Below are 8,912 nucleotides of genomic sequence, written 5' to 3'. Positions count from 1 at the left end.
ACAATTGTGTGTATTGACTAGTGTACCCATTCTGCAATGTGAATAAAACTATAAAAAAATATAGAGTGTTTTGTGATGAATGTACTGTACATAACTATCAATAGACTAGCTAGCTATTTGTCTGTATCTCTTTCACTTGCGGTGGCCAGGAGCGCGCAACAAGATGGTATACATTATGGTATATGATTTATGAATAGTATATTCCACTATAGCAGTATATGGTGTGCTGTACATTTGAATCTAATCTAATTTTGAGAGTGCAAATGTAACAGTAAAGTACTGTCTATCTGTATGTCGTGTATGTCATATATGTTACGATGAATTGAAAATGGGGGACCCTGATGTAAACAACCAGTATGGCCACTACAATACTGTAACAAAAATGAGCAGAAGTATTTCAATTATTAGACGGAATGCCTATTTTTTAACAGACACAGCTACTGTACCAAGCAAGTCATACAATCACTCGTTTTGTCACATCTGGACTACTGTCCAGCAATCTAAAAAATAGTAAGATAAAATAGACAGAGTAAAATAGTGCAGTGCAATAAAATAGTAGAATAGAATAGATACAACTTATTTTTTTACAATGAGAATTTTATTACCATTGCAGAATGGGTAAACTACAGTCAATACACACAATTGTTAAGGGGATGCAGACCAGAGAAAGACGTTTGTACATTGCAAAGTTCATCCTTCCTCTGCAGAGTTCAAATAAAGCTGACTTGACCTGACTTGAAAAAAACAGTGTTGAGACACCCCCCCCCCCCCACCATCAATGTACAGCCCCCCACCCCACCTACCCACCTATTAACACCTCATCAAGGAGAGGGGGCAGGGAGGTGTCGGTCACAGTCACAGTACGGTCACAGTTCCATCCTAGAGGCTAATCTTTCCTGTGACAAAATGGCATCCAATGTAATATATTCCATAGTATATTCCACTACAATGGGTACAATACTGACCAGAGAAAGACTTTCGTCTTGTTTACATCTACTATTTTTATTATTGTCTATTTAAAACTTAAAAAAAGGGGTGAAACGATACAGCATTCACTTTACGGCCTATAGGGATATTTTATTTCAATTCTCTGTTAGAAAAGAGAAATATTAAGCCCTGTGCAAGGAATAATATGAAAATGTGCCATTGAATAGCCTGTAGCTAGATATGACATTTGGACATGACATGTTTGTCCTCCATAGATACAGTAATTGAATGGAAATTGTATTAACAGATTGCAAAATGGGTACAATACAGTACAGCTCAATACACACAATTGTTAAGGGGATGCAGACCAGAGGAAGACTTTCGTCTTGTTTACATCAGGGTCCCCCATTTTCAATTCATATATATAATGACAACAGTACCGATAGGAGATAAGATAAGATAAAAAACTGAAGAATATTGATCAGGCCAGAGTTACATTATTATTTCAGGTGTATTCTCATCAGAAGCCATGGAGAACTATAAGTCTTTAGAGGCATACCGCTTCTTTGTCTCTGGTTGGGTAGAAACCGTGTTCCACCGGAAACTGACAAGGTGCACCTTGTTGCGGGCAGATGTCAGACCATCCTACAGAGTGAATGATGATCCACATCATCCTTGGGTGGCCTTAGATGGCACGGGAAAGGTGGTTGCAGGTCACTGTGACTGTATGGCAGGGTGAGTTATACAAAATAATATTTTTTAAATAAAAAATAAATAATAAAAAGAATGTTGCCACAAATTTACCAGTGTTACCCACCCAACAGGAGCAACAGGCGGCCAGCAGCACAAGCACTCCAGTCTACTGCTTGTGTAAAACAACAGAATCAGAGAGCATGGTTGGCTGTGACACCTGTGATGACTGGTTCCATCCCAGGTGTCTAAACCTCAAAAGGCTACCGAAAAGCAAGACATGGTATTGCCCGGAGTGCAGAAAAAAGAAAAAGAAGTCTAACCCTAACTAAGTTGCTGTACTCTGTCGTCTACTCTAAGCCATCCTATATTGTCAAAGTGGGCAGGGGTGAGGTGCGTTCTAGGAGTAAGGTCAAGCAGTAGTCTGACCAGTTTGTTTTGTGATGTTTGTAATTTAGTTTTTAGCCCTTTTGAAGTTTTATGTTATGGCTTCCTTCTTGGAGAAAATGTAGGTCTGCCAATGCTGCTGTTATGCATATGTTATGCATTGTTGTGCATGTTGAAACTTGAAATAGCACTTTTGTATTTTTGTATATAAAAAAAATAAGCATTTTTTACATGCATTGTTGTGCATGTTGAAATTGTAGGCCTGCCAATTGATGTCCACAGATGAAGCGGTCAAGGAGCTTGACTCGACCTTGGTTCTCTGTTGGTCACCATCCTCCTTGGCTGCATCCCTCTCCTCTCTGAGAGACTGCATCTCGTCAAACAGAGACTGCTCAGTGATGGGAGGTGTGGCTGCTTCCTCAACTTGGGCTGCTGCCTCAACTTGGATGTCTTGGCTGCAACGTTTAGTCCTCTTGTGGGGAGTCACTTTAAATGAAATAAAAACCATACTAATAAGAAACTGCAATTTAGGAACCCATTGATTTTGGCACATAACTGAAAACTAGATGATATCACTTACGATGGTATGAAGAGGAGTTCCTTTTTGCACGCCGCTCATGGCGACTGATGTTCGTTGACGTAGATGGTGTAGACTGTGATGTTGAAGGGAATACAGATGGAATGTAGTCTGGGTGTGTTTGGTCATTGACCTTTGCACCTGAATGAATGAATGAATGAATGAATGAATGAATGAATGAATGAATGAATGAAAACGTTATTAACAGATTGCAGAATGGATACAATACAGTACGGCTCAATACACACAATTGTTAAGGGGATGCAGACCAGAGAGACTTTCGTCTTGTTTACATCAGGGTCCCCCATTTTCAATTCATAGTGACATTTGTGACATACTCAACATACATGACATCATGACATTTATGGCATAGGGACATACATGACATACAGGTATATAGTACTGTTACATTTGTGACATAATATGATATGCAAATATACAGTACTGTTACCCCATAGATCCTGACAGAGAGTATATACATATGACATGTATATTACAAGCAATACGACTATTCAATAACAAGTCCTTAGAGCAAGGACAACAACACTGAATGTGATTGATAAATAGTATACTAGTAACATATAAAAATGAAAAAGGCATGTAGGCTACACTGAGAATGGACTATTATGGGGAAGTAGCTAGCAGAGACTGCTAGCTAATCAATCAATCAGCTAGCAGCTAACATCTGCTGTTTACAGCCTCACAGCCAATACAACTTAATTTACTATATAAATATGTGTTCCTTATTCTCACCTGTTATGAAATGGGTAGAGCAGACATACGTAGAATTTGACTTGGGGGACCAGGGTCTGCTTTGGTCGACTCTCCCGTCTGCTCTACCCAGTCAAAGGAAGTTGACTTCGAGAATATACAGTACTGTTTACAGTATGTGTACAAGGGAAGACTACTCGAAATGTGTTGTTTTCTTTGTGCATTAAGCCAGTCAATTTGCTCTTTGTATGGGATTATAACGGAGTTGTTCTTGTTTGTGTGCTCCCCTCGCATTTGGCGATCAATTGGACTTGAAAACAGCAGTGACCACCACTCGTTAGATCATATGAAACAGTAGCCCCTGTCACGTCACGTAAGCGGCAGATAAAACAGTGAAGATCAGATCATTTAACTTACCACTTAATCCAACGTTCATTCCCCACAGCGTCTCCGGTGACCCGAACACCAGCCAGTATTTACCCTGGTCGATTTGGTCGTCAACTCCTGCACTGTTCCCGGCACACGCTGCCGATTAAGGGCACGTACTTGGTCCTCAATAATGGACATTAGTGGACAAACCACTAAAACAATGGGGTTTACGTGCCATTTGGAATAGCCATAGGTCTTTGCTGTAGCCGGTATTTTTGTATTTCCGATTCACATTTAGGAGGCATAGCAAGTTCGGTTGTCTCGAAGGAAGGATATAATTCCAACTTGACTTTGACTTTGCGCCTCCTGGCGGCACAAAACAGAAACCGCACCCACCCTAATAAAACCATTTGACAAGAGCCGTTAACGGGCGGCAGAGGGCGTTGAAACGGCGGTAGGAGGGACCTCAATTTGCAATGCTGTAACTGTAGTTTGTGGCCTACTGTTGTTAGCCAGTCAGCTGTTAGCTGCGGCGCTAGCCCGTTGTGTCACTAGGCTAGGAAACGTTAGCTTGTTGCTATCAGTCGGACGGCTGTTAGCTTAATGCTACACTGTTGAAACGTTACTGTGACTATAACATGCCTTTAACACTCTAACTACGACGTCATCTTTGACAGAGGATGTTAGTCGACCCTACACCCGGGTGCCAGTGCCAGCGAGGACTTCGTCAACATGGAGAACGGCAGCTGGGTGGCGTAGCGGACATACCCTCGTCACCAACGCAGGAGATGCTGGGTTCAACTCGGTGTCCCGTTAACCAGTGTTGCTGTTCTCTCGGCCTGCGCTCAGGGTGAAGGTAGGAGTCCTGACCAGACTTTAAACACTTCTTCTTTTCTTCCCTTCTAAATGTTTTGTAATAAAGATGTTTCCAAAACATGTGTTGCTGCAATACATTGAGGATACGACACGTGTTGTGTGTGAATTGTCTTGTCACTGGTATACCTTTTCTCTCTGTAGTAAATCGGCGTTGTTTTTTTACATGTGTAAAAATGAACTGGTTTGGTTGTGATGAGAACATGTGTGTTCATGTAACGTTGTACCGTGGGTGAACTCACAACTAAGAGGGTTAATTAACCTGTAAAGCTATGCTTAGTGACATGTGATTGAAGAATGAATCTTTTTTCTCAGCCTGTGATGACAATGAACAGCATGTTCACACATTAACAGAGGTGCCTGTTCGCCTTGGTCGTATCAAGGGTAAGATAGGAGGGGTGACCCCCCGGTTTCCCTGGGGCTTCCCCCCCCTCCTCTCAGACATGTTTGGTTACAATATATTGTGTCACTGTGTTTGTGGGGATACGATGTAACCCTCAACTTAATTGCTGGGGTTGTGCTTTCCGCTTGAGTTTCCTGGTCCCACGCCCTGAAAAATTAGGCGTATGCACCGTGGAAATTCCCCCGCCATAGAGTACGTCACTGAGCGCGTCTTTATTGGTAAGACTTCCGTGGGTTGTTCAGGTCCATGTTATGGATCTGTTTCAGGGAGTTGTCAGAGCTCCTCCTCACGAAGCTCCTCCTCAGGGAGAAGTGCCTTCTGTGAGTTCGGACTCTCCTTCCCAGTGAGGGAGCCTCCTCAGAGTTCAGAGCCTCCTCCTCAGATTGTCAAGGTGAGTAGAACTTCAAAAAAGGAGTTCTGCTCTATTGTGTGTGTATTCGATTCAATTCGATTATTGAGTGTGTATTGGTTCAGTGCCTCCTCCTCGGAGAGCTCTAACCCAAGTGTTACATAGCTCAATGTTGCAATATATTCTTTTCAATCTATAGAGCTCGCGTGGGAAGTCTCTCTGGGGATTTCCATCTCCTCCCTGTGGCGAGGGTGGCGGGATGTAAAAATGTAAAAAAAAAATACCCTCAGCTGCGTCACGTGGGATTCATGTCAGTCTGTGTTTCTTTCTTTTTTAGATAAAAAGAGGAAAGAACATGAAGCACGACGGCTCCGTGTCGTTCTCCCAGCCGACTTGGAGGAACAATGTCTGGTGTCTTGCTAGACTATCCATTGATGTGTTTGGGTCTCGACGCGTACATAGTGCTGGCTCGGGGTGTTTCTGTTAAGAATCACGCAGGGGGCTAAGTACGCCTTGATTGCTCGTTATTAAAACAGCGTTTTTATAGGGCAACTGGGATGGAGTTTTGTCTCTTCCGAGCGCCAGTTTACTAGGTTGTCTCGATGAATTCTCATTCATATCTGGGGGATGTTAACGGAATAGATCAGAACATAGGTAGAGGGGTCTCACGCCCTTGGGGTGGGCCACTGAGCGCGGTACAAATGGGACCGTCTGGGTGGCGCCCTCTTTTCATGTTTTAGACCGACACGCATACCTACCCCCTCTTCTGGAGTGGGCATGTCGGCGTGGTTAGGGCACGGGACTGGTTCTGGTCGCGCTGGTCCAGGTCAGTTAACCCGTTGTCCGCCGGGGACGCAGATCTGCTGTTCTGGTACCCTGAGGGACTTGTGCTTTTTTCAGGGGGAAAAATGCCGGGCCGGCCCGGGTGTCACAGGGTTAGGCATTATGGAGACCCTTTGTTGGGTACACGTTGTACCTGACACTATCATAAGGGGCTGGTTCTCCTTTCTTTCGCTCCTCTCTCACGCATGGCGAAGAGGGGGCTGTTGGGGTGGTCTTCTGGACCTCCTCTGGTAACCCTGTGTGCTTCCCGAGCCACCGGGCCCGGTCCGAAGTAATGTTTTGTTGAAACCGTAGGCCTGGGATAACCCTTTTTTGGAAACTAAAACACTTGTACTGCGGTATAGCTGGTGTATACCCGCAGGTGTGTTTTGGAGTTTTTCTTGAGGGGTTATAGGAACAACCACCGTATGTGGTACCAAGAGGGTGGTTGATTCCCTGGTGTGTTGGAGCAGAGTCAACTCCCGGGTTACCCGGTTGAGTGTGCCCCTGCACGTTCATGACGTCTGCCAATCGTGTCAGCCTTCTCTGCCTCGACGCCTCTGGGTGGGTTTTTTTTTTATGGAGGCTTTGTCATGGTGCGCAACAATGCCAGCATACGCCCCTTCCGCCAGGGTGCTGTTTTCAGTTGACCCCTTTGGCACCTGTCTCGTCCGCAGTGCTCCAGGCTCGGGTCTACAGCCTGCTGCCTGGTTTTCCCCGGTGCGCTGCCTGCTTCCGTTGGTTAACCTTTTGAGTGCTTTACGGCCATGCTGACTGCCTGTGTTGCAGGGTCAGTGTGCCAGGCGGCGTACTAATGGGGGGAAAGGGCCCGCTCTTGGAGGGGCCCTGTCCGAATACGCTGGCGATGTGGGGGGCGGTGTCACTAAGTGACCGCCTGGTGGGGTCTTGATGCCTGGCATCATTGACCTCTCTGGGCCCCCTTTTTCCAGGGGATCCAGTCCCTTCAGTGGGTCTGGGTCTTCCTTTGCGCTCCGCTGCTACGGCCTTGCCACGGGGTTGAGTTTGCTCTTGACCCCGTGATTTTGGGGGCAGTAACGAGGGTTGTTCCTTCCGTTCGTTCCCTGGTGGCATGCGGGTTGTGCGTGTGCGTAGTCGTGGGGTCAAGCCACGGTCTGCTCACCCTGTGCGCTGAGTTGCTCGAGTTCCTCTTTGCACGGTCGGATCCGTCTCCCTCCCGTCCTCCAATAGGGAGGGTATCCCTCCATTAGGGAGGGTCGGGGGGCTCGGTCCTCCCCGGTCTGATGGTTGTGGGGGGTCTCAGCGGGGTACATTTGTCGAGCTTCTGGCTTCCGCTCAGCTCGTCTTGTGCAGACTGACGCTGAGCGGAGGCCAGAATGAAATAGTTTTGGCTGCCTGGGTTAGGGAGTCTACTGCTACCTGTGTTGTTTTGGCTGTCTGGGTTAGGGTTAGTGTGACCCCCCCTCCCGGGCAGCGTCATTAGCTGTCTCCCCTTGTCCACATCTCCCCGTCCCTGTGTCCCTGTTTGTTGTGTTTTTATCAAGGCTGTCAAAGTGAACGCGGTATTAACGCATTAACACACAATTATTTTAATGCCACAATTTTTTTACAAATTTATTTTTAAATAAAAACATTTATTTTACTTTTTTTTTTACTAGACTTCACTCAGGTGTATTATTGATACTCTCATTGATACTATGTTTGTTTCTGACTCAAAGTGTGTGTGTGAGAGAGAGAGAGAGAGAGAGAGAGAGAGAGAGAGAGAGAGAGAGAGAGAGAGAGAGAGAGAGAGAGAGAGAGAGAGAGAGAGAGAGAGAGAGAGAGAGAGAGAGAGAGAGAGAGAGAGAGAGAGAGAGAGAGAGAGAGAGAGAGAGAGAGAGAGAGAGAGGGGGGGGAGAGATGAGGAAGGGTCAAGAGAGAAAGAGAGATGGGAGAGTGTGTGTGTGTGAGAGAGAGAGGGGTGGGCGGGGGGAGTCCTCAGCCCTTGTGTGGGTGAATGTGTGAGGGCTGTGTGTGTGTGTGTGTGTGTGGGGGTCATGAGCAGATAACAGGGACTCTTAAAGTTATCCATGAAACGGACAACCACTAGACTGCTTACGCAGATATTTTAGGAGAGGGGAACAATTAAATAACAGAAAACAACCTTTACAGGTGGAAATCTCAAAGTGAGTAATTAAGAAAATAAATCAAGTCCCAAAAAACAGGACTACTCTCAATAAAGAGGTATAGTATAAAAGTAAATAAGCCACAAGGACACCTCCTAATAAAGGAGTTTATATTGGAAAAAGTAAAACAATAAACCTCCACTAAGGGAGTTTATGTGTAGAATCACATGAGTAGCCTAAAATAAGAATTACTACCATAAAGCTCAATTCTGAATCAGAGATCAGACTACACTTCAATATAATGAGTGACCAAAATGACAGCCAACACTAGGAAATGAAAAAGCAGTTGACACTGAGATCTCCAAACTTAAATAGACTCCACATGGCCATAGGCACAGCTGCACTGCATCAGGTGCAATCAAGCCCACACACCTGCCGACCCATGAGGCAATTAACCACAGGGAACAGGGATTGACAGCTATCCCTCACAGAGAGGTGAAATAAAGCAAAAATAGACAGCTGTCCCTCACAGAAAGGTGAAATAAGGCAAAAACCATGACAGGACCCCCCATCTAGGGGGCGGCTCCAGACGGACCCTCTGAGACACGTCTCCGAAACTCCCGAACAAGCTCAGGGTCCAAGATGTCCCTGGCCGGAACCCACGTGCGCTCCTCTGGCCCATAACCCTGCCATTCCACCAGGTACTGTATACCCCTACCA

General features: G+C 45.5%; 1 long non-coding RNA gene across 1 annotated transcript; it reads right to left on the bottom strand.

Moving 5' to 3' along the window:
• Positions 1-2,063: 2,063 nt before the first annotated feature.
• Positions 2,064-3,933, bottom strand: LOC311222717. Its single transcript, XR_014619376.1, has 3 exons — positions 3,710-3,933; positions 2,585-2,722; positions 2,064-2,490 (listed from the first exon to the last, which is right to left on the bottom strand). It is a non-coding gene; the product is annotated as an uncharacterized lncRNA (long non-coding RNA).
• Positions 3,934-8,912: the final 4,979 nt, after the last annotated feature.

This window comes from Notolepis coatsorum, assembly GCF_963971535.1.
Source record: "Notolepis coatsorum genome assembly, chromosome: 2".
NCBI lineage: Eukaryota > Metazoa > Chordata > Actinopteri > Aulopiformes > Paralepididae > Notolepis > Notolepis coatsorum.
Note: the sequence above shows the minus strand (reverse complement) of the source record. Positions and strands in the feature narration are given on the sequence as shown.